This window comes from Pan paniscus, chromosome 13 (assembly GCF_029289425.2).
Source record: "Pan paniscus chromosome 13, NHGRI_mPanPan1-v2.0_pri, whole genome shotgun sequence".
NCBI classification, from domain to species: Eukaryota; Metazoa; Chordata; class Mammalia; order Primates; family Hominidae; genus Pan; species Pan paniscus.
Genome location: NC_073262.2, coordinates 98,186,673 through 98,213,660, shown reverse-complemented (window position 1 = coordinate 98,213,660; position 26,988 = coordinate 98,186,673). Strand labels below are relative to the sequence as shown.

Genomic DNA, 26,988 nt, shown 5'->3' with positions numbered 1-26,988 from the left:
CACAGGTTTTAGACAGGATTGAGAAATATCTACTTGGCTATATACAGTAGGTCAAATAAAGACAATCTGAAACTGGGCCAGGCATGGTGGCTCATGCCTGTAATCACAGTACTTTGAGAAGCTGAGGTGGATATGTACACCTGTAATTCCAGCTACTTGGTGAGGCTGAGTCTGGAGAATCGCTTCAACTGGGGAGATGGAGGTTGCAGTGAGCGGGGATCACGCCACTGCACTCCAGCCTGGGTGACAGAGTGAGACAATGTCTCAAAAAAAAGATAACCTGAAATTTAATTATTAATTATTAAAATTATTCTATGACAAACAGCCTGAAGATTGAATAAAAGACAAAAGATGCAAACACCACCACCATCACCCATGTCAATAGAAGAAAAACAAAACAAAATTCTTCCAGATTTACATTACTGATGTGTCATGGTTTCACTTAGTGTGCTCATTTCATTGATTTGTTTCAGTGAATGGCCAAAAAATCATCAGGATTTCTCTAAAGCTACTCTTGACCTTCGTTTCTAGAATATTATTTCTTCAGGAGGTTTTGCGCTTCTAAATAACATACTTCAGGGCTAGGTGCGGTGGCTCACGCCTGTAATCCTAGCACTTTGGGAAGCTGAGGCGGGTGGATCACCTGAGGTCAGGAGTTCAAGACCAGCCTGGCCAGCATGGCGAAACCCCGTCTTTAGTAACATTACAAAAAACTTCGCTGGGCATGGTGGCGTGCACCTGTGGTCCCAGCTTTTTGGGAGGCTGAGTCATGAGAATCTCTTGAATCCTAGAGGCGGAGGTTGCAGTGAGCCAAGATCGCGCCATTGTACCCCAGACTGGGAGACAGAGGGAGACTCTCTCGAAAAACATTATTTTTTAATAATTAAAAATAAATAAATAACATACTTTTTTTGTTTTCTGTTTTGTTTTTTTTTTTTTTAAATTTCAAGGCATTCAACAAGAAGCATAAATAACATACTTTCCAAGAGAGAAGTTTTCAGAAATCTAAACTTGGGATGGGCCTGCTCCTTTTGGGAGCGAGAATATTTTGAGCTGGAAGAGAGTTTGCACCAACAGAGTTAATTCACACTTCAGCCATTCCAATAGCCTGGAATCTGTGCTTCTATCCCAGGGACTGGACACCTCCCAGTACACTTAGCACTTGGCACTGACCTAAAATGCCTACTGAGCAGTCTGGGCCTGTAAGTAATTTTCTTTTATTTTTAAAATTATACCCTTGCCACAGCTAATCTCAAGGTGCAACATATTAACATTTTTTTTAAGACTACAAGGCAATTCCAGTGGAGGATATATAATATAAACCAGGATTTGAAAATTTTTTACCCATTTTCAGTGTTCAATATTAGTTTCCCAGAAGGTATTAAGTACTATTTAATGACCACAGCTTTGTCTCTGTATTGTACAACCTCTCTTTGTATTATCTTTGATTCTTCAACCTTAAGGCCAGCATTGTGAAAACTGCACATGCTCTTTAAATGTTTTAATGTGCATACTTTACATTGTATGGAAATTTATCTGCATTTATTTTTATCATCTCTTGTCCTTCCTAACATCCTTTTACATTCACGTAATATTTTTCTGTTTCACCATTTCATAAAACTGTTTTGCAGTTTGAATCAGTACTTCTAAATGACTCGTTTAGAGTAGAAAAAACATTTTTTTGAGACAGGGTTTGGCTCTGCTGTCCAGGCTGGAGTGCAGTGGTATGATCATGGCTCACTGCAACCTCCGCCTCCTGGGCTCAAGTGATCCTTCTGCCTCAGGTTCCCGAGTAGCTAGGACTACAGGCCTACACAACCACATCCGGCTATTTTTTTTTTTTTTTTTTTTTGTAGAGCCTGGGTTTCACCAGGTTGCCCAGGCTGGTTTCAAACTCCTGAGCTCAACCGATCCAGCCTCCTTGGCCTCCCAAGTGCTGGGGCTACAGGTGTGAGCCACTGCTCCTGGCCTAGAAAAATTTTTAGTGTTCAGTTTAACCCTTAGTTTTTCTGTATATATTCCTTCATCACATAATTTAGGTATTTGGGGGTTTAATGATCACTTTAAAGACATGAGGTCATGCTAGCAGTATATCTTTTTCATTACTATTTTATGTATTTTACTGATTTAATATTTTACTATTTCCATTTTCTAATCAGCCTGAAAATCTTTCTTGATCAAACTGCTTATCTTCTTTCTTTTTTTTTTTTTTACAGAATTACACACAAGCCTCAAACTATTTATAAGCTGCTAACCGAAGGACTTTAGTGTATCATCTACTGTGCAAATTACTGTGATGTTATGAACCATCAGCATAGACATATGCACCACTATCTGTGTCAAAATTATATATTTCACACAGAAGGAGCTAAAACTTTTTTGTTATTGTTTCCTTTTTCTCTTAATTCAAAAGTTTATCCAGAAAGTTGCCTGTAATCCCAGCACTTTGGGAGGCTGAGGCGGGCGGATCACTTGAGGGTGGCCAGGAGTTCAAGACCAGCCTGGTAAACATGGTGAAACCCCGTCTGTAATAAAAATACAAAAATTAGCCGGGCATGATGGTGTGCATGCCTACAGTCCCAGCTACTTGGGAGGCTGAGGCACAAGAATTGCTTGAACCTGGAACGCTGAGGTTGCAGTGAGCCAAGATTGCGCCGCTGCACTCCAGCCTGGATGACAGAGCAAGACTGTGTCTAAAAAATAAATAAATAAATAAATAAATAAATAAATGCTTATCAGGAAAGTTAAAAGACACAATTTTTTTTGCGCTTTTGTTTATTGCCTTAAATAATGTTGCCTGAGAATTGTGTCGTATATCCAACATTCTGCATGATCCTAGAATCTAGACCCTCATAATTGAAAGCAACATTGAGAGGAACAGATCAAATCTATAATCTTTGTCTTACTTGATTCCTCACAATTAAATTGTGTGGATCACACTACTGACTCATAAGCTATTAGATGGAACACCACATCGCTTAGAGAGATGGCAAAGAAACCAGTCACCTCAGTTTTGTTTCATCTTATATTGAATTGCTTTTAAAAACATAGATCTAATAATTTAAGCTTCAAATAAATGATCTCCTGTGTATATATTAATATCTGTAATTCAGTTTTCTATGTGCCAAACACTTATTTTGTTACTAGACTTAGTCGTTCCTAGATTTATTTCTCTGCTAATAAGATGAGAAAGGAGGTTGGATGAGAGAATGTAGACAAGGTACACGAATCTTAGATTCAAAGTTGACAAAATTTTTCTTTGGGTAGTCAGTTTCTATTCTGTAGAAATTTGTATCTTCAACAAAATATTTCATTAATACACCAGAAGCACTCTACCATCCTTGAATCTTGGTTGGGTGCCAGCCCCACAACATCAAGTTCAAGTGCTTAAATAGTACAGAAATACACAGTCACGTCAGAGAGGCACTAAATATCCTTTGCCCAGCCTCAGTAATGATATGCCTTAAACCCAGGGTGGGTGGAACATAAGAAGACTTACCCTGGCAACAGCTCTTCAAGGTGCTCTGGGTCCAAAGAAGAATGCCAGTTCTGCTTTCCCTAAAATAAATCTCCCTCTGTGTTGGTAGGAAGAGATAGGATGAAAGGTCAAAATGGTCTGAGCCTACCTCAGCCTAAGGTATTCCTGTGATGAGCTTTTGGGAGGGGCTTGCTGTTCCTAATTAGCATCACCATGGATCCCAATCAAATCCTAATCTACTGCAAATTTCTAGCTTTTGTAATTTTTATAGCTTGTTAATTCTCTCCATTTTTCTTAGCACAGATAAATTTTCCCTAAACATCCAAACTCCATTTTACAATTTTATCAAACTCTGTAGGGCTACAATTTTACACTTGAGAGATAACTGATGTTAAAACTTACACCTTTAAAGTGATGATTCTAAGGACTTTGCTGTGTAGTTTTCACTGCAAAATGAGCAAATGTCAAATAAAACAGTGCTGACTTTGTGAGTTCTTTCTCTTCAGAAGCAGCTTCCAAATGATTCAAGAGTGGCCTTTTCTTTTTTCTTTTTGATTTTGACAGAGCCTCGCTCTGTTGCTCAGGTTAAAGTGCAGAGGCACCACTTGCAACCTCCGCCTCCCAGATTCAAGCGATTCTCCTGTCTCAGCCTCCCAAGTAGCTGGGACTACAGGGCCATGCCACCACTCCCGGCTAATTTTTGTATTTTTAGTAGAGACAGGGTTTCACTATGTTGGCCAGGCTGGTCCCAAACTTCTGACCTCAAGTGATCTGCTCATCTCAGCCTCTCAAAGTGCTGGGATTACAGGCGTGAGCTACTGCACCCAGTCAAGGATGGCTTTGTCATTCTTCAAGTCTACACACACCTTAAGTAAGAATTACTGAGGAATAACATTAGAACTACTGTAAGTAAGTAAGAATTACTAAGGAATAAAGTTAGAATTCCAGTGTCCTGTAGATGTCCTGTAATTCTGCAGGACGCTGGAATTCTAACATTTCATTTCTGTATGAAAATTGCGTTCTTGAGAACAAGAGAGGTGGGGAGGGCAGGGCTTAGCTTTCAGTTTAGGTAAAACTAGAAGCCTCTGGAGGAAGTTTAGAACCCTTGTAGAACAGGCATCATCATTACCATCATCAGTAACACTATCGCAACTGGTAATTTTATTTATTTTTTTGAGAGGGAGTCTTGCTCTGTTGCCCAGGCTGGAGTGCAATGGCGTGATCTTGGCTCACTGCAACCTCTGCCTCCCGGGTTCAAGCAATTCTCCTGCCTCTGCCTCCCAAGTAGCTGGGTCTACAGGCGCGTGCCACCATGGCACCAGGCTAATTTTTGTAGAGACGGGGTTTCACCATGTTGGCCAGGCTGGTCTTGAACTCCTCACCTTGGGTGATCCACCTGCCTCGGCCTCCCAAAGTGCTGAGATTACAGGCGTCAGCCACTGTGCCCGGCCTACAACTGGTAATTTTATAGCAGGCTTACTGTGCACTAGTAAGACACCAGACATTGCACTAAGCATTTCACATGCATTATCTCATTTTAATCTTCCAAACAATCTTATAAAGTCGGGGCTATTATCTCTATTTAACAAAGAGGAAAAAGAATTTATTGGAGTAAATTGGTCAGACTTACTGGAGATTAAGTAACGAGTGGTACTATGATTAAAATACAGAATAACTCTCATCATCTAAAACTGGACTTGCTGAGATCCAGTTAAAAATTAATTTAAACATTAACTTTTTTAATTTTAATTTTTTTATTCTTTAAAATTAATAGAGAAGAGGTCTCACTCTGTTGCCTAGGCTGGTCTTGAACTCCTGAACTCAAGTGATCCTCTCAGACGTGGCCTCCCAAAGTGCTAGGATTACAGTCGTGAACCACCACACCTGGCCTTAATTTCTAAAGCTCATTTGATCTAGGCACTGAGTGTCTTGTGAACTTAATGAATTATCATGATCACGTTATATACTTAGCTTATAAATTTTTTTTAAATTATGTATCTACTTCTGGTAAACCCTCTACAAAAAATACAAAAACTAGCCAGGTGCGGTGGCATGCCTGTAGTTCCAGCTACTTGGGAGGCTGAGGTAGGAGGATTGCTTGAGTCAAGGCTGCAGTGAGCCAAGATTGTGCCACTGCACTCCTGCTTGGACAATAGAGCCAGACCCTGTCTCAAAAAAATATTTATATATGCGTATACATATTTTTTATCTAATCCCTAATTCCCTGACCTGATATTCAAAATGAATCAAAAGTATCAATTTATGAACTGTTTACTTATGAGAAATTATATAATATATAAACCTAAACTGCTCTGCCCGGAACAGCCTGTGCTGTGTCTGTCCCTAGTCGGAGGCCTGGCCTCCTTCACCTGTGTCCCCCACTCTATGCAGAAGTGCTTCCAGCATGTCTGACAAACTGCCCTACAAAGTCACTGATATGGATCTGGCTGCCTGGGGACACAAGACCCTAGACATTGCAGAGGATGAGATGCTGGGCCTGATGTGCAGGTGGAAGTTGTACTCAACCTCCAAACCACTGAAAGGCACCTGCATCGCTGGCTGTCTGCACATGGACTGTGGAGACCGCCGTCCTCACTGAGACCCTCATCTACCTGGGTGCTGAGGGGCAGTTGTCCACCTGCAACCTCTTCACCCAGGACCATGCGGCACTGCTATTGCCAAGGCTGGCATTCCAGTGTATGCCTGGAAGGGAGAAACAGATGAGGAGTACCAGTGGTGCATCCAGCAGACAGTGAACTAAAAGGACGGGCCCCTCAATGTCATTCATTCACACCAAGTTCCCACAGCTCCTGTTGGGCATCGAGGTATCTCCCAAGAGACCCTGACTGGGGTCCATAACTTACACAAGATGATGGCCAATGGGATCCTGAAGGTGCCTGCCATCAATGTGAACGACTCTGTCACCAAGAGCAAGCAAGCATCCCTCACAGATGGCATCATGCAGGCCACAGAGGTGGTGACTGCCAGCAAGGTAGTAGTGATAGTGGGCTATGGCAATGTGGGCAAGGACTGTGCCCAGGCCCTCAGGGGTTTTGTGGATCATGTCATTGTCACCGAGATTGACCCCATCAATGCACTGCAGGCTGCCATGGAGAGCTATGAGGTGACAACCATGGACAAGGCCTGTCAGGAGGACATCTTTGTCACCACCACAGGCTGTAATGACAGCATCCTCGATTGGCACTTTAAGCAGATGAAGGATGATGCCATCATGGTAACACTGGCACTTTGACATGGAGATTGATGTCAAGTGGCTCAACAAAAACGCTGTCGAGAAAATGAACATCAAGCCCAGGTGGATTGCTCCTGGTTAAAGAACGGGTGCTGCATCATCCTGCTGGCTGAGGGCTGGCTGGTCAACCTGGGTTGTGTTATGGGCCACCCCAACTCTTTGATGAGTAACTCCCTCACCAACCAGGTAATGGCACAGATTGAGCTGTGGACTCACCCAGACAAGTACCCCATTAGGGTTCACTTTGGGCCCAAGAAGCTGGATGAAGCAGTGCTTGAAGCCCACTGGAGCAAGCTGAATGAGAAGCTGACCAAGCTCACTGAGAAGCAGGCCCTGTACCTGGGCATGTCCGGTGATAGCCCCTTCGAGTCTGATCCCTACTGCTACTGAGAGCCAGGCCTTCCCTCTACCTTCTAGCTGCTGTGCTTCCCTGGACCCCGCCTCTCCTGCCCAAGAGCAAATGGCACCAACTTTGTGATTGGTTTGTCAGTGTCCCCCATTGGCACCCTGAAGTTGGTCACTTAGTTTTTGGACTCTGCTGCATCCCTCATACTGTTACAATTGTGGCAGGGGGAATTCAGAGGCCCCTCCTGAAGCCCTGGTTACGATGGAGGTATAATGGAGACAGCCAGAGGGAACCATGAGCTCAGTGGTCTTGGAACTGCTCACTAAGTCAGTTCTTCACTAGCCTGGAGGTTGATAGTGGGGTCACAAAACCCATATATTTTACCATCTAGGCCTTCACCAGGCCTATGGAGTTATACCCATGTGTTTGTTTATAGGCTCAATGGTTCCTAAGTCCATGACAGCTGAGAAGGAGCTATATCCAAGGGCAAGGAGGAACTGTTGGAGTTGGAATGTTCCTGAAAGCCTGGTTTAGTGCTGGGGCTTCTTTTAAACTATGTAACAATGAGGTTGGTACTTTCACTGTGTATCGTACAAAGATAAGCATAGACTGTTAAGGAACAATCAAGAGAGGACAGAGAAGCGACAGCCAGAGGTTGAGAGGGGCCAGAAAAAGTAAAAGCAAGCGTAGATCCACCACCACTTTGTAACAGGATGGTTCTTATCACAACCCTGTGTCAAAAAGAGTAGTTTGGTTTAAAATGTTTATATAACATTTATAATGTTAAAAGAAAGCAGGAGGGGGGGTCAATAAAAATTTTGGTGCCTAAAAAAGAAAAAAAATAACTTTAAGAATGAAAGAAAGCGTGTACTGGTTATAATTTTTAGAGCACAATTATTTTACAAAGTGTTTACTGAAAACATTGGTTTTTGTCAATTGCTTATTGTGATTTCAGGGTTTTTTTCTTTTTTCTTTTTTTGTTGTTTGTTGTTGTTTTGAAACAGGGTCTTGTTCTGCTGCCCATGCTAGAGCGCAATGGCACAATCATGGGTTACTTGACCCATGGGCCTTGTCCTCCTGGGCTCAAGCAATCCTCCTGCCTCAGCCTCCTGAGTAGCTGGGACTACAAGCTCATGCCACCAGGCCTGGCTAATTTTTAAATTTTTCTGTAGAGATGAGGTCTCCCTATGTTGCCCAGGCTGGTCTGATTTCAGTTTTGTAAATTTATAGAAATATTAGTCAGGAAAACCTAATCACTTTAGTTATTATGCCAGAAAATCTGCATTTAAACTTATTTCTGCCCCAGAATGCATTCTGCTAAAAATGGACTTTCCTAATTATTGTTGGTTATCTCAGATCTCCCACTAATATATTTTGTGCAGCTGCTCATCAAGTTGCACAGATTTCCAAAAGGGATTAGCAGTCTTAACAACTTTGCCACTGCATTAGCTACACCAATAGCATCTTTTGTGGGTGTTTTTCTTATCTTTTGCTTTAGCAAATGTGTTATTGTTTTAGTATCATTTGGTATGGGTAACAATCTGGAATCTACATCTAAAACATGTACATTTCTTGTTTTTTTTAAAGACCAAACATAAACCATTAATTATAATAAGAAATGCCTGAAGAAATTTATTTTTATTTATTTATTTATTTATTTATTTATTTATTTATTTATTTATTTTTGAGACAGAATCTCACTGTCAACCAGGCTGGAGTGCAGTGGTGCATTCTTGGCTCACTGCAACCTCTGTCTCCTGGGTTCAAGTGCTTCTCCTGCCTCAGCTTCCGGAGTAGCTGGGATTAGAGGCATGTGCCACTATGCCCAGCTAATTTTTGTATTTTTAGTAGAGACAGGGTTTCACCATGTTGACCAGGTTGGTCACAAACTCCTGGCCTCAAGTGATCCACCTGCCTTAGCCTTCCAAAGTGCTGGGATCACAGGCATGAGTCACTGCACCTGGCCCTAAAAACATATTTTTTCTGATTTTGGGAAGCAACAGATACTCTGATTATTGAAAGTAGCTTCTTTCTCACTTGAAGTCATGATCTTCTCATTCTACTCTATTTTTCTTTCCTTCCTTCATTTTTCCTCCCTCTTCCACACTTCCTTTCTTTCTTCTTTCCTTCATTTTATCCTCTTTTCCTATTTTCTTCCTTTCTTTTTCTCTTTTTTGAAAGAAAAAAGAAGAAAAAATAATTGCCTTACAAGGAGGCAATCACTGAATCCTAATCTGTTAAGGGTTGTTAACAGCTTCTAGTAAAACACAGGGGCCATTTAGTTGCAACATGTAGCTTCATGTATATTTGAGATAAAGAATACTGGACATTCCATTGACTTCAATACCAGATTTATGACTAGGTAACTGTAAATTACTGAACATTCCAACCCTTGTTGAGAGACCATAGATCAACTTGTTGGACCTCAGGAGAATTGAGTAATGGCAATACTTAGTTTGAATTCTACGCACGTGGTAAGATGGTGTATACACGCTCTCCACTGTGCAAAAAGGAGAAGTCCATAATCTGTCTTGATAGCCTCATTATAGTTAGAGGACAAAACAGGAAGTGCCATTGTTAAAGGGCAGAAACATAAAAGTTATGTTCTTAAAAACACCTTGAACCTTCCTCCCCATGATATTTTGCATGCAGGAACTTTGGGTGGGACCATATGGCTTCCTGCATTTTCTTCAATCAAAGTGGTAAAGTTTGTTTTTGTTTTAAAATACAGTTTAAAGGAAAGATACTTAGCCATTTCAGAAGAGAACAACATTCAGTTCCTTTTAGATTTTTATGAGCATATGTGATCATTTGTCATATGTGGCTAAAAAATGACCAGTACTGATGAAGTGCTATTTTATTTTTAGAGATATGCCTCAGTACACTTTCCCAAAATAATAATAAAAAAAAATCTCTGCTTCCTTCCAGGAAAGTTTTGTCCATGGCTAAATGTGGGTGCATATACTTTCATGACAAAGACTATCTTTTCATCCAAACATACTGATGATGAGAAGCTTGAGTGCTATGGTCTCTGAAACTGGCAAAGTAAAATTCCATTTCCTCGGTTCTTTGTGCACAAATACCAATATGTCATTTTTATAATACTTGTTGGCTTGAAGTAATATTTTAAATAAAGACAAAAATGTCATAAATCTGAAAAATGAAGGGAAAGTCAGGAAAGAAATCATATATTAAATAGGTATCTTGGTCTTTTTTTTTTTATACTTTAAGTTTTAGGGTACATGTGCACAACATGCAGGTTAGTTACATATGTATACGGTATCTTGGTCTTTAAACATTTATTTCTAACCGTCCAGATTTCTCATAGCCCATGTCTGAAGGTAAACAAATATTCTAGGACGAAACTAATCATTCAGGCTGGGCCCAGGGGCTCAGGCCTGTGATCCCAGCACTTTTGGGAGGCCAAGGCAGGAGGATCCCTTGAGCCCAGGAGTTTGAGACCAACCTGGGCAACATAGTGAGACCCCCATTCTTAAAAAAAAAAAATTAGACAGATGTGATAGCACATGCCTGTTGTCTAAGCTATTCAGGAGGCTGAGGTGGGAGAACTGCTTGAGCCCAGGAGCTTGAGCCCAGGAATAACCAGGTTATTCTAATATATTGAGGAAACATTTTTAGCCAAAATGCTTAATTAGAAGTTAATTTTGAGGGATGGGCAGGGTGAAAAAAATTTAATTGAATTTAAAAATTTTTAAAAACTTAAAAAAATAGAAATCTTTTTTTATTGGTAAGCTGTCATCATACTACAAACAGCTTAATGCAGTAACAAAGTAAAAGACATAATGGACCAGGAAATTAAGATAAAACACTTCTCTACACATACTTAGATCCAGTCAAGTACTTGACCAAGGACACCTTTTTTTGTATCTTTCTTTTTTTAAAATATATAATTTATGGCCGGGCGCGGTGGCTCACGCTTGTAATTCCAGCACTTTGGGAGGCTGAGGCGGGCAGATCATGAAGTCAGGAGATCAAGACCATGGTGAAACCCCGTCTCTACTAAAAATACAAAAAAATTAGCCAGGCGTGGTGGCGGGCGCCTGTAGTCCCAGCTACCTGGAGAGGATGAGGCAGGAGAATGGCGTGAACCCGGGAGGCAGAGGTTGCAGTGAGCTGAGATTGTGCCACTGCACTCCAGCCTGGGCGACAGAGCGAGACTCCGTCTCAAAAAAATAAAAAATAAATAAATAAATAAATAAAAATAAAATAAAATAAAATAAATATATAATTTCTTTATTTTTATTTTATTTTATTTTTTTTAAGTTCCAAGGTACTTGTGCAGGATGTGCAGGTTTGTTACACAGGTAAACATGTGCCATGGTGGTTTGCTGTACCTAGCAACCCATCACCTAGGTATTAGGCCCAGCATGCATTAGCTCTTTCCCTAATGCTCTCCCCCACCCCACCTATGTATCTTTCTTTGTGGCCTTAAATACATTTGAGTTTCTTATTCCTTACATAATGATGTCTGTATACAGAAAATAAAACTTTTTCTGACTTATCTATTGTAGATTACAGTATGACTGGCTTTAATGAAAAATAGGCATTTTGCAGAACTATTAAACTGGTCTAAGAATAGATGATATTGTACTGAATCTCCTAATCTAGCAATCCATTCAAACGCTTTTTGTTTTTTTTCTACCATCAAAGCGTGGAAGAGGTAATGGCCTAGGACCAGAATGGGGGTCTTTCATCTGTCATGTTTTATTGTAACAGATTTACTTGAAATTACGTTTCTCACCTGCAGAAACTAAGAGAAAGAGCAAGAATCAGCAGAGTAGAAGGGGGAAAGGGGACAATCAGAGCATCTCAGTGTTTTAGAGTTTGATGTGATCACTGGGCATTTAGGTTAGCCTTTTGCCTTTTCTCTCTCCAAGATTGTGGTGCTTCTGTCCAATTTTTGTTTTACAAGATGAGTTGGAAATTTAATGGATTTTATGTATGCAGCTGGAATTTTGAAACAGAAAATTAAAAGGGAGCTGCATTGGCCTGAAGGATCAAAGTTCTATTTAAAAAAAAGTGGGTTTCTTATACGAAAAAGCTTTAAAAACTAGTATTTTAAAAACATTTTACAGTTTACAAAGCACTTTTCTATAAAATTATTTCATTTGAACATACAATGAGGGAGGTCCAGGGTTATAGCATGAGTTACTGTTAGAGCTGTGACCATAAACCATGCGTCTTTTTTGCTTTGTTCTTTTTTTGAGACAGGATCTCGCTATGTTGCCCACACTGGTTTCAAACTCCTGGACTCAAGCAATCCTCCTGCCTCGGCCTCCTAAAGTGCTGGGATTGCAGGTGTGAGCCACCACACCCGGCCTGCATCTTGTTTCCTTGTCTAAGACTCTTTGCATTACATATCTCCCTCTTTCATTCCCCCTTGCTCCTTCTTTCATGAATGATTCTGATAGTTACTTTATGGATGCTTAACATAAAAGACTAAAGGCTTTTTGAGGGCACATTTGGTATCCTACTTATCTTTGCATCTCTGGTATTGAACAGATCCAAAGCTGGTGTTTGGTTAATGTTTTTGAATGGACAAATGAATGAAATTAAAATAAAAAGGCAAATTAAAACAGAGAAACAATTTTTCAGATTTTAAAATAAGTAAATGAAAACAGCAGATCAATATTATAGTTTTTATATAACTTCAGAATGTCAAATGCTGTATTAGCTGCTATGCATTTATCTACCATATCTATCTATCTATCTATCTATCTATCTGTCATTTATCTTGTTAGCTTCACTCCAAATAATTAATTTTATCATCCATTGTTATTTACAAATTCTCAGGTCACTAAGTCATAATTATAACTTGGGAAAATGTGTCCTATTTTATTGATAGCACAGAAATTAGAATTTATTCTTCAGCACCATAAGGTTTATGGGAACACGACAAATAAAAATGGTCACAATTATTTGTCATGTCTGGAAAAGTACAAGACTGTGACTACTAATTCATAACACATTTATATCAGTTTTACTTACTTATGGCTATTATATTTCCTTTGTGAATTTCACAGGTTTATGAAAGCATTAACTGATTTTTTTATATTACTCTATCTTCATGGCTTATCCACAGCTAGATTTCAACTGGCCATGCTTAGATAAAGCAAATTTCCATATATATTTTTTTCTACCTTCATGCCTAGGTAGAGATCCTAGATATGTTGAGCTTTATTTTATTTCTTCAAATGTAAGTAAACATTTGTACATGTGACTTGGAGGAAAATTAGAGGAAGAATTTATTTATTGTTCATTTAAGACTGATAATTATTGGGTTCATGTACTAGGAAGTTATACTAAGAAAAAGACTCTCAAAGAAGACACAAATTTTACAAAGCCATACTCATAAAACATATAAAGATGATGACATATCCAGGATCAGATTTAGATCCTCTAGATCCATCCCAAAGAAGAAAATACCAAAAAATAGCCCAAGCTGTAACTTTACCAATTTAGTTACTGCTGTCAAGAAACATTGCACAATGCCATCTAGTGACGAGTGACCAATGTATGATTAATCACATAGAAATGACTGGATGAGGAGGGGGAAATTCCCAGGATTTTATATGTAAGAGGGAAAGTCCTTCTGAGAGAATTAAAATGGATAGAGATTAGTTTTATTTCTCCAGGTACACTTAGTGCATGACAATTTATCACCGATCTGAAGCTTGGTAGTTTTTATTTTGAAATACTGTATTGCCACCTACCTCCGAATCTGCAGCTCTACCTCCTTCTGCAGCTGCCCTTCATTATTCCGTCCACAGCTGAACTCAGAACTGTGAGTGTTCTCCAAGCCGCAGCCCCCCATCTAATGACAGGTGGTGGAGGTGGAGCACTTTAGAAACCAGTCTCAACAAATTAAAAAAAAAAAAAGGACTTCAAAAAAGGGAACCAAGTTGATTCTTAAAACAATCTGTGCCACATTAAAAATAATAACAATAAATAAACTTGGAAGTTCAAAGAGTAAAACTAAAACAGGGACTAAAGGAAATCATCTTTGTTTTTTGCAGCCAATGACTGTGCAGACCTGATGCTGTCTTGTTCTTGTACCAAATTCTCCTTGAAAATACCAGAGACCTCTCTCTGAATGGCCATAACATTATACCCTAAGGGAAATAATTTTCTCCAACGTTTCTCATCTTTTGTAAGCAGATGGCATATATATATTTAATATATCTATTTATAGATATTTATAGATATTTAGAGATATATTTATATATATATTTAAAGAGAAAGAGAAATACCAACAGTCTGCCAACTGTGGAATTCTTATAGTCCGATAGTTTCTTTTTGGTTATTTTTTCACAACTAAATTAACTAGTGTTGCTGCCATAGATACATTTAAGAAAATCAGACACTTTGCTGCTTTTACATATATCTGTCTGAAACTCAGCAGGAATATTTCAGTTGCCTTAGAAAAATATCCAGTTAACAAACTTTGTGAAGTGAAAAGAAAACCTTATCAAAATCTCCAGCTTCAAGTACATTTAGTTGTTTTCTTTTTATTGTTGCTTACATGCTGTGATTGGAGCACAATATGTGGAAATTGCATAACCATTATTTCCACAAATCAAAGCTATTGAGACATGGGAAGGCCATGTGGAGCTGCTGCATGAAATGTTGGTTAAAAAAATTCCACTCTGCCTTTATATCTAAAGTCTTCCCTTCTTTCAGGTATCAATGGTTTCTTCAGTCGTAAGCATCACTAGGTTGTGTTTCGTTTGTTTAACTTTTTTTAAAATCAGAATTAGCCATAGGTCAAATAACATTTTTTGAAAAACATTTTCTCTATGTGTCTTATATTTTTCCTTAGTTCTACTTTGTTTTGTTATTTTTAATATTTTGGGGGTAATCTAGGCAAAGAGCTCTTAATTCTTAATGCATTAGAACCATCAAGAAACATTCAGTGCAATTTCCATGTCTCAGGGGAAAGTTTTGGTGTCCTCACCTCGATCCATTCCCAGGTTTATGGGGACTAGGGAGAATCCTTTCACTATTATTTTACATTTTAAAATATACCTAATCAAGTGCAGTGCAGTGGTGTATGCCTGTGGTCCCAGCTGCTCGGGAAGCTCAGGAGAGAGCATCACTGTAGCCCAGGAGTTTCAGTCCAGCCTGGGCAACACAGCAAGATCCCATCTCTAAAAAAAGAAAAGAAAGAAAAGAAAACAGTGGCCAGTCAGATGGCTATGTAGGTCAAAGACAGCCTGACTGAATCATATGAGAGGGAAGAAAAACACTTGTCATTCCTAGCTTTCTGTGTTCCTCTTTTGCTCCAGCAGAGCTTTGGTTGTACTACTCTAATACCCATACAACACTGCTTTCCTTAGAGCCACAGCTACTGCTGAGAACTCAAAAACTTCTTCCTTTCCGGTGAACACGTCTAGACTTGGGCTGGGGATGGGATGAAGATCTCTAACACCTTCCTGGAAATCAAGAAGTGCAAATAGGTAATTTTCCCTTTTTTTTTTTTTGAGATGGAGTCTCACTCTGTCGCCCAGGTTGGAGTGCAGTGGTGCAATCTGGCTCACTGCAATTCTCCCTGCTTCAGCCTCCTGAGTAGCTGGGATTACAGGTGCCCACCACCACACCCAGCTATTTTTTTTAGTTTTAGTAGAGACGGGGTTTCACCGCATTGGGCAGGCTGGTCTCGAACCCCTCACCTCAGGTAGATCCGCCTGCCTCGTCCTCCCAAAGTGCTGAGATTACAGGTGTGAGCCACCGTTCCCAGCCTGGTAATTTTCTTAAGAGAGAAATAAAGCTTTGTTTTGAGATGTTCTGCTGGGGTATTCTGGTAGCTCTTTCAGTGCTTAAACTCATTCCGAGTCTGCACAAATGGCATAATATTTAGCTGTGCTTTGACACTCTTCAGCACCTGGAATATAATGAGCATAAATATCTTTTTAGGTTTCTAGATCAAAGGTTGTTTTCTTCTGTAATGTTTCTCCTCAAAGAAGTGTTTCACTGTTCTGTAAAGTAAATTTCAGAGATTATAAGGCCAAAATAGCGATTATAGCAAAAGTCTATGATCAGTTACATTGTCTAATTTTGAATTACAGTGGCAGCTTTTCTTTTATCTTTAAATTTGGTGCCATTTCTTCCTATCATTTCCACCCCTGGGATTTTTCTGGTTAGAGATGTATATAATTGCCTTTCTGCCCACATTCCCTTCTAAAAGAATCTGTTCCCCTGCTGAACAGATGGGCCTAGTCATCTATGTTTATATCATATGACCCTACTCCCTGGTTATGATGATTGGACCAGGGTGGGGAGACCTACTCTGAGAGTCGATCCATAGGTTAGGCCAAGCCAACTAGATGATATTGTTTGAAAAAATTTCACTGAGACACAAAAGTCATAGTTAAGTGATGAGAATTGGAGTTGTCGGGTCACAGGTATTTAGTGTGAGACCTCTATGGCAAGCTTCAGCTACATGAACATCAAATTATGAGGGAACCCAAAGTAAAATCCTTACATGTGGAGCCAGCCTACAAGAGCAACCTAGAATAGACATGCAGAGAGAAGCAGTAGCAAGAGCTTACACTGACATTTGTAAAATCCCTTCTCACCATCCAGAGCCTTTTCTACTTTAAACAAACAGTATGTTTTTGAGCATGGCTTGGGCTGGATTGCCCACCTCCAGAGAACCTGTTTGTCTTACACTAATCAGCATTATTACATCATTCTGTCCATGTGACTGATTCAGAGTAGGCATGTGAACCATTAATGGACAATAAAGGAGACAGTTGCTGGAGTTTTGTTTGTTTTTTTTTTTTTTGAGACTGGGTTTCGCTCTGTCATCCAGGCTGATGGGCAATGGCGGGATCATGGCTCAGTGCAGTTTCGATCTCCTGGGCTCAAGTGGTCCTCCCACCTCAGCCTCCCAAGAAGTTGGGACCACAGGAGGGGGCCACCATACCCGGCTAATTTTTTTGATGTTTTGTAGATATGGGGTCTCCCTATGTTGCCCAGGTTGGTCTCTAACTCCTGAGCTCAAGTGTTCTGCCCACTTCAGCCTCCCAAAGTGCTAGGGTGAAAGGCCTGAGTCACCACTGCCAGCCAATTGCTGAAGTTTTTGGAAAAGAAAATTCTTGTCTGATCCATGGGAGTTGCTTCAAAGGTACTCTCTGCTTTTGTAGATATGAACTAGGAAGCATGTAACTGTGGTTGCTTCTGACTACACTAGAAGACGCAGCCTAAGAAGAAAACTGCTTCACAGGAGATAGAGTGCAGCAGTGGAAAGAAAGCAGGTCTTGATTGACATTATGGGACTACTGGTTTTGTTAAAATCTGCCCAGTTTTTGGTTCGTCAGTCACATCGGCCAATACATTCCCTTGGTTGTTTAAGTTGTTTGATTGGATTTCCTTTTCCTTGTAACTGAACTCTTAAATTTGAGTGAGATTAATGATTTTCTAGGTCTTAGGAGACAAAGCAATCCCTTGAATTTCCTGGCTCCCTAAGTAGAACAGTCGTTAGTACCATCTTGTCCATTGTGTTTTGCTTGGTTCTGTACCACCTAGCAGAATGCCTAGGACACATTAGTTGCATCATGGAAATTTATTAAGTGATAAGTTCCCTCCTCTTGAACTCTCTCAGTAATATGATCAGCATACAATCTTCGAAAGTAGTGGATTTCAGGGAGACCTCTGACTTTCAGGTTGTGTGATGTGCTCTTGGAGAAGATGAAAGGCAACTATTAATGAAATGAAAGTGATTAAGGAAGAAGCCAATCAACTTCGTCAAGGCTGGGAAAAATAAACTGATAGTGCTATGCAAACAGACATCATACCATATTTTTCCTTATTATATATTTTGTATAGTTATCCTCATTCCTACCTTAATGAAACTGTGTCCTCTACATTTAGAATGCAGATAGATTTAAGAAAAAAAAAAGATTATATTTTCCCATAGTCAAAATTAAGGTATGTATCTGGGACTTTGGTACATTACCTCACATAATCCTGACAATCCTGACTGGTGGGTATCATTAGTTCTATCACACAGATGAGGAAATTGAGAAAGAGACATTAATTAACTTGTTCAAGTTAGTAAGTAATGAGAGTTGAGATTGAAGTTAAAAGGTCTACTATTACTTTATGATAATTCCAAATACAATTAATTTATGACCTCTCTGGTCTTGCTAGGTCTGAAGCTCTTGCTGAAAGGATATCATAGCACGCATAGACTATCTCTGGTGACAGTGGTTTCCTCCAAAGATGCTAACTGGGTGACTAGGAGTGGGAGACATTTATTTTTCACTGTCCAGTGTTTTGTACCTTTTGAAATTTGAACTATATGCTTATATTACTTTATCCAAAATATACATATTTAGAAAAAAATTATATCATGGAAATTTTATCTGATAAAACAATAGGCCTGTAATAGATGATTTTGAGATCCCTTCTAGTGCTAAATATATTTCATTGTGTGAGTCTATAAAAAGGTCTCCCAGTTTTAGAGAATACAAAGATTTCTGCACTGAATGTTCTCCCAAACCACTGAAATTGCCTAAAAGGATCTTTTAAAAGGTTATCTATCTGTCTATCTATCTATCTATCTATCTATTTTTTTTTTTTTTGAGACAGAGTCTCGCTTTGTCGCCCAGGCTGGGGTGCAGTGGTGAGATCTCGGCTCACTGTAAGCTCCGCCTCCCAGGTTCATGCCATTCTCCTGCCTCAGCCTCCCGAGTAGCTAGGACTACAGGCGCCCGCCACCACACCCAGCTAATTTTTTGTATGTTTAGTAGAGACGGGGTTTCACTATGTTAACCAGGATGGTCTCGATCTCCTGACCTCGTGATCCACCCGCCTCGGCCTCCCAAAGTACTGGGATTACAGGATTGAGCCACCGAGCCCGGCCAAAGGTCATCTATATTTTTGTCAGTATGAGTGGCTTAAAAAAAAAAGATCAGATCAATTAAATTTTGGAAATTAAGCTTTAGATTCAGATTAGGCCAAATGTCTCTGGGGCCCAATAAAACCTAAAGGGACCTGCCAGCATTTTCACTTGAAAGGACAACTTTGTTGTGATTAACACCAAACTACCAAAGGAATGGAGAGAGGAGCAGTTAAGAATTCAGCAATTAATCACTCAAGATGTCTCCCATGGGTATGGACAAGCTGAAGGGAAGCAAGTTTTGCACATTTTATTTTCTCAGGAACACAGCAGGCATCTTGTAAAATCACTAGGATAGGCCCCATAACCAAAACAAAGGAGGATAAAGACAATTCATGTACATAGGCACTGGCAATTTGCCTTTGTTCTCTAACGACAAACCCTACAGGAGACAGGAACCCGCTGGAGTCTGACCTTGCCTCTTCCTAGTGAGGACAGCTTAGTATGTGCATGTGTGTGTTTAAAGCAACTGCTTCACATATAGGATATCTTTCAAGTGTCGGAGATACCAATTGTATGTGATCTTAAGAAGCTTTTTCATCAAACATGGCATAATTTTTCAGTACAGCTACTTGAGTGTGCATATTTATGAGTAGCTTGAAACAATAAAAACAATGAAAAACCTTTTAATGCACTGAAATTAGCACAAATATGAGCTATGTAGCTAAGCTCCATTGTTCATAGCATTGAAGATAGTCACATCTAATTTTGCTGCTATAGAAAGCAAATCAGTTCTGCTAACTGAAGCCCACGATATTTTGCACATTATTTTTTTGAATTCCTTCGGTCTATTTTAGTGTTTGAAATGCTAAAAACTTCTGTCCCAGCATTCTTTCTGGAAAAAAAGTCTGTATACTGTCTTTTGATCTCTGCTACTAGTTCACAAGTCACTCTCGACTGAAGTTATAAAGCAAGAGAGGGGATTTTATTTATGGGATTTTGTATTGTTTTTTTCTATTCACTATAGTGCATTTCCTCCTCCCAGGCCACAGGATTCTGCTGCAAATTCTAACAGGAGGAGGCAATGGCAGCCCTTACTAAAACCTCAGAACTACAGGAAGAGGATCCCTGAGTGGGATTCCTGTGTGAAAGGCATTTTCGCCTTTTTGTGTATCTTCAGAATCTTAACTTTCATGAGAGAAGAATAGAAATGCAACAATGGAACAATCCACTGTATACACGTAGCTGACAATTTAATAAACTTGAAGGAAATGCTACAGATTCCTGTCAATGTCTTTCTTGGGCCACATGCGGCTTCTGTAGGAGATCTTCTATGTGTCAGGCCAGAAATTCCATGCAACCAGTCCTAGATTTCCCAATGGTGGTGCTGAATGGAGCGTTTCACTTGGTGTCATTGTCAGACAGTTCTGCCAAGTTTGTTATTAGGCCTCACGTGGCCTATGTAACAGGTTTTCCCCTACATCTTGTCTAACCAACCTAGCAAAACTTTCAGTTCATCCCCTTCTATTCCAATCTGATCAAAGCTTGAGAGTGTCTCATGAAATTTTATAGGTTTAGTTGTCTCATTTAAATTACCACCATGAAAATCTCCTGGATCTTAAAATTAATGTAAACTTTAATCTACAATGGATTTCTTCCCTACCTGTGGCCTGATTTTTAGTTCCTTTGTAATTGTTTAATGGAAGAAGGTAAAATCCTTTGAGAAAAGTAGTTCACAACCTTCCCTTTTGCCTCTGGAGACCTCTGCTCCATTTTGCTTGTTATAGTTTTATAAAAGCATTGAGACTTTCCTTAATGAAGAGAACGCAGAGAGCCTCTGTCATGAACTTTGCTGAACTCAAATCAGAAGGCCAGAACATATAAAACTGATTAATTCATGAAGACCCTTAAGGGAAATTCTTAACAGTCTGTGGCTCAAGCTCTATGTTATTTTGAAATACAGATGAAAATGCCAACCTTAAAGGGGTGCTTTATGATTAATGAGATAATGTGTATAATACGTTCTGAGTTCCTAGAGCAATCGTCTAATATAAGGGAGCTATTATTATTTATTATTACCATCCAGACACTGGGACTATATATTTCCCAAGGACAAAATAAAATATAGGACAGATGCAAAAATTCGAGATTATCAGTAAGCTCTAGGGAAACTAGCATATGGTGGGTATCCTTTGATAAATATGCTAAATATGCATTTACATGATAAACTGACTAGTGAAATTAGATAGATGCCTTTGAGAGTTATCACCAGAATTCAGCAAGTCCTTTGGTATACTGACAAGTGGAGGAGAATTCTACAGGCAGTAGATGGGTTCTTGCCAGTATTTGGAATACGCCCCTTCTCTTACTGTAGCTGGAAGCAACGATTAAGAAAAGAACCAGTGAATAAAAGATGGGCTCTTTTATTCACTGTCAGTGGGAGTGAAACTTGGCAACTCTTTAAGAAGCCAATTTAACAATACCTATCAAAACTGCAAACCATATGCCCTTTGACCCAACAATTCTGTAACTAGTAATTTACCTTACGGATATACTTATATTGCAGCATTGTTTGTAATAGCAAAAATTAGAAACCACCCAAATGTTTGTTAATAAGAGAATGATTTCATAACTTGTAAACACATTCAATTCTATATTATGCAATAAAAAAGAATGAAGAAAATTTGTATTTGCAGATATAAAAAGAAACCCAAGATATGTTTTTCTTTTCTTTTTTTCTTTTTTTTGAAATGGAGTCTCGCTCTGTCGCCCAAGCTGGAGTGCAGTGGTGCAATCTTGGTTCACTGCAACCCCTGCCTCCTGGGTTCAAGTGATTCTCCTGCCTCAGCCTCCAGAGTAGCTGGGACTCAGGCTCATGCCACCACGCCTGGCTAATTTTTGTATTTTTAGTATAGACGGGGTTTTACCATGTTGGCCAGGCTGGTCTCAAACTCCTGACCTCAAGTGATCCACCCACCTTGACCTCACCAAAGTACTGGGATTATAGGCATGAGCCACCGTGCCCGGCCCCCAAGATATGTTTTTCAACAAGATGTAAAGCTATGGTATGGTATGACTGCACTTGTGTGAATGAGACAAAGGAAAGGTGTATTATCTGGGATGTATGCAAAATATTTTTATGTGTATATATACCAAACAACTATTAACTATGGTTAATTCTGAGGAGCGAGTGTTATGAAAAATAAAAATGAAAACCATTTTTCTTTTAATACTTTAAAAAACCATATATATTACTTTAATTTTAAAAACAACTTATACTTTTTTTGTTTTTCTTTATAATGGTAATCAAAACAAAATTTTTTTTTAAAGAAAGAAGGAATTCTCTTTTCCTTCTACTGCAGCTTAGAAGGCATCTTGAAAAGCTATTGCTATTTGGCAGCTCACACTGTGGCCATTATTCCCTTGACAGAAGCACCTTTGGACACCCATGGGGTTCCAGAAATCCCATCGTTATGCTGGAGTGATTAGATCAGAACCACTGGGTTTGCGTCTAAAACACCTGTGAGGCAAACCGCTCTTATTCTCTAAGCCAGTGTGAGAGTGGAGGGATAAAATGGTAATTATTTTCCACTCTCATCGCCAGTAATTTTGTTTAAAAAACCTGTTTGCCTTAAATTCACCTAAAAAAATACTCGTGACTATGTAATTGAGGTCACAAATCTTCATTTCTAATTGTTATAAATTTATTAAAGACTATAAATGTTGTCTCTCTCATAAAACACCTGTTCTTTCCATAATTAACAATTTCCACTTGAGCATATACATTTAAAGTAATACTGTTACAACAAGAATATGAAAACCTGGCCGGGTATGGTAGCTCATGCTTGTAATACCCCGCACTTTGGGAGGCTGAGACGGGCGGATCACCTAAGGTCATGATTTGAGAACATCCTGGCCAACATGGTGAAACCCTGTCTCTACAAAAAATACAAAAAATTAGCCAGGTGTGGTGGTGGGTGCCTGTAATCCCAGCTACTCGGGAGACTGAGGCAGGAGAATCGCTTGAACCTGGGAGGCCGAGGTTGCAGTGAGCTGAGATTGTGCCATTGCACTCCAGTCCGGGCAACAAGAGCAAAACTCTGTCTCAAAAAAAAGAAAACCTAACAGGTATTATTTCCTGTGATAGCCTTTCTTATTTGAAAGTCAGCATGTAATATATATTTGTGAAAAAGCACTTACTATAAAAAAAGGATGAAATGTACAATTATGAAGGAATCCTACACTTAAATTTGTTACAATAAATGCATCATACAAAAACATTTTCAGGTTTCTCATTTTAAAGGAATATAAAACTAGTTGCTAGAAAGAATCACAGTACAGTCATGTTGAACACACGCTATGCAAGTATGTAATTATGAATCATAGTTAGAAAATAAGTCATTTACGAGAACAGTAAGCTGATTTTTATCATTAACTGAATCTTCATTTTGAGTTCTTACACAACATCCAAGTGTTAGGGAGGAGAAATAATTCTCAAACTATTTCTCTCCTGACGTATGCTCAAATTGAAACAACATCTTTTGCTAAGGCTGAACCCAGTACCTTACATGTGTCATTTAAACCCTCTCAGGGAAGTTTTAGGATGGCTGTGCAAAACCACTGCGATGTAACTGAAGGAGCAAAATCTTCACGTCTGCACTTTGACCTACCTGGGCTGGCCTTGAGACCACCTGATATAATCCATGTGTGAAATCATTCTCCTGCTTAATATATAAGGCTGTGTGACATTTACCACCATGGATCAGAATTACTTTATTTTTCGGCTGGGCGAGGTGGCTCACGCCAGCAACCCCAGCACTTAGGGGGGCTGAGGCTGGCGGATCACTTGAGGTCAGGAGTTGAAGACCAGCCTGGCCAACATGGTGAAACCCCATCTCTACTAAAATATAAAAATTAGCCAGGCGTGGTGGCGGGTGCCTGTAATCCCAGTCACTCGGGTGGCTGAGGCAGGAGAATCACTTGAACCCCGGGAGGCGGAGGTTGCAGTGAGTGGAGATCACGCCACTGCACTCCAGCCTGGGTGACAGAGTGAGACTCCGTCTCAAAAACAAACAAACAAAGAATTACTTTATCTTTTATGCTTTTTTTTTTTTTTTTTTTTAAATAGAGACAGTGTCTGTGTTGCCCACGCTGGTCTGGAACTCCTGGGCTCAAGCAATCCTCCCGCCTCGCCTCCCCAAGTGCTAGAATTACAGGTGTGAGCCCCATGCCCAGCCTATTTTTTAATGTTTTAAAAATATATATATATAATGACCAGCATGATTTTCTTCATATTGCTGACAGAGGAGAGCAAAGTAAGTTGACTCTAAACAACAGGGGTTTGAACTGCGCAGGCTTGCTTATACGCGGATTCTTTTCAACCAAATGCTGATGGAAAACAGCATTGGTGGGATAGGAACCCTGTGTGTATGGAGGGCCAGCATTTCACATTCACAGCTTGGGCAGGGTCAACTGCAAGACTTGTGTATGTGCGGATTTGACGTTGTGCGGGGGCGGGGGGGGGGCGAAGGGGCCGGGGAGGTGTGGGGGGCGGGGGAGGCGGGGGTGCAGGGTTGGGGGGCTGGTGGGGCAGGGGAGGTGGGGGGCGGGGGATGGGGAGGGGCGGGGGAGGTGGGGGGCGGGGGATGGGGGGATGGGGAGGGGCGGGGGATGGGGGATGGGGAGGGGCCGGAGGGCCCTAGGGGGTGGGGAGAGGCGGGGTGGGGAGCGGGTGGCGGGTGGCGGGGGGGTGGAGAGGGCGGGGGAAGTGGGGGGAGGGGGGCGGGGGGGTGCGCGGTGTCCTGGGACTCATCCCTGTTACCCGCCTACCCTAAGGCCACGCACACCCAGGGACTGTTAGAATTCTATGAAGCAGGAGTTCTCAACACACGGTCACCCGTGAGCGTGTTACAGCTAATTCTTGGACCACATTCTAGACCTACGGAGTCAGAAATAGTGTGGGGCTCAGCAATCTGTATTTTAACAATCCTTAAAGCTTGAGAAACACTTCTGTTTAGGAATACTTTAAGTGTGGGACTAAGTACCATGAAATATCTTGCCTTGCTTTTGTGTTATCTCTGATCTTATAATGAAAGTATATTTACTCAATATATTTACACACTTCTGAGTGATTATTTTGAAAAGTCAGCTTCCTAGGCTGCTTGCATCAGAATCACATGGAAGATGTGTTAGAATCCAGATTCCCTGATCTCTCTGAAAGCAGGGCCTGGAAATCGGCATGTGAAACACATATCCTAACACATTTTCACATACACAGGTGTTCCCGCTCCAGCGCTGTAGAGTTATTGAGACAGGTTCTTATTCTATCTTCTTATATTTTTGTTTTGGCATTTTCTTATTGTCTCTGCTGTTTCTCTGCCATCATCACTGTTATCCTTGGGAAAGAGCAGGCGATGTTGACTGATAGTGGTGGAACTGGGGAAGGTGATAATACAAGTAATACAATTTTTGCGAATTTGTTTTATCTACTTAAAACGGCTCTCTCCAGACCAATTTGCATGAAAAACAGGAAGCTGACTAAATTGAAAGAAAATGCTAAATCTTCATGTTGCACCTTCATATCAAGAAAAATTCTATTAGGTACACACACAAGTAGGTAAAAACAGCAGGAGGCTAGTGAGGAGGTTGTGCAGTGGCCTCCCACACCTCCCACACATCTGCTTCTGCTTTTGTGCTGTACTCTCGGAGAGCTCCTACTGACCCAAATACCAATCCGGTGGACTCTTAATGTCTTTTTTTTTTTTTTTTTTTGAGACAGGGTGTCACTCTGTCGCCCAGGCTGGAGTGCAGTGGCCAGATCTCCGCTCACTGCAACCTCCACCTCCTGGGTTTAAGCAGTTCTCATGCCTCAGCTTCCCGAGTAGCTGGGATTACAGGCACACTCCACCATGCCTGGCTAATTTTTGTACTTTTAGTAGAGTCAGGGCTTCACCATGTTGGCCAGGCTGGTCTCGAACTCCTGATCTCAAGTGATTTGCCTGCCTTGCCTCTCAAAGTGCTGGGATTACAGGCGTGAGCCACCGCACCCAGCAAGATCCAACTTTTGAACCAACACTTCATCTTGAGATTCTTACATTCCTTGCTGGTTTTAATTTCTTTCTTCCTTTAGCACCTTTCCAGCCTTTCTTATAGCCCCCTTCTCTTTGTCCAGTGCTTGTATACTGCTTTTCATTGCGCTTTTTTCCTTGGCTGTCTTTCTCACCAATCTTTTTCTGTCTCTGCCTCTCTCTTTTCCCATGTCCCCATTTTCTTTCTTCACAGATTATTGAATATTTACTATGGGTCAGGCACACTTCTAAGTACATTACATAAAATAACTCAGTTAATTTTCACAACCTCATATTTGCAGGAACTGAAACAGAGAAGTTAATTTGCCTAAGATCACATGGCTAGCTAGTAATGGAGCTATGATCCAGACGCTAGCATTTTGGCTCCAGAGCCTATGCTCTTAATCATTACATACCTTCTTTTCTTAGTCTACAAGCCCATTTGACTGAGCTTATCCATTTTTTTTTTTTAGCTTCAACTTCTAACTATAAGCTCATTTGATATCTCTAATTCCAATCATGCCTGTCATCTGAGTTCGTCATCCCTGATGCTCACTGGACAACTTTACTAGTATTTCCCCATAGGGTATTAAACAGTTGATATTCCCACAACCGAACTCACTGTCTTTCTTGCCTTTAGCTTACAGTGTCTCCATTCTCCTTGTCACCAATGCAAGAAAACTGGGAGCCATCCTACAGTTATTTTGTCCAGTGTACTCTACCTCCTGATCATTTTTGTTTCATTTCTGTTCCTTTCTCTTCTTCCCTTCTGCCACCACAACTACACTTTGGGATTATAGTAAATATTTTTCTCATTCTTTTGAGCAAAGGATTAGTTTTTACCTTATGATATTGTGAGTCTTAACTGATGAGGTTCTCTTCTTTGAATTACCTACTCTGATGCATGGAGTCACATGTGAAAGCTACCTATTAAAAAAAAACTATAGAAACCTGGCTGGATATGGTGGCTCACACCTGTAA

General features: G+C 40.2%; 1 protein-coding gene and 1 pseudogene across 3 annotated transcripts in view; one reads left to right on the top strand and one right to left on the bottom strand.

Annotated features, from left to right (window-relative positions):
• SLC39A10 (solute carrier family 39 member 10) overlaps positions 1–14,107 on the bottom strand; it is a 158,422-nt gene extending 144,315 nt beyond the window's left edge. Inside the window, exon 1 of one of the 3 annotated variants that reach the window (XM_034954709.3) lies at positions 13,812–14,107. The gene's annotated coding sequence lies outside the window, so the exon portion shown is untranslated. Of the gene's footprint in view, positions 1–3,499; positions 3,590–13,811 lie in introns of those variants that run through there. The other 2 variants (XM_008950632.4, XM_055108911.1) reach the window with 2 other exon arrangements.
• On the top strand, positions 5,883–9,842 carry LOC100969227 (adenosylhomocysteinase-like; annotated as a pseudogene).
• Positions 14,108–26,988: the final 12,881 nt, after the last annotated feature.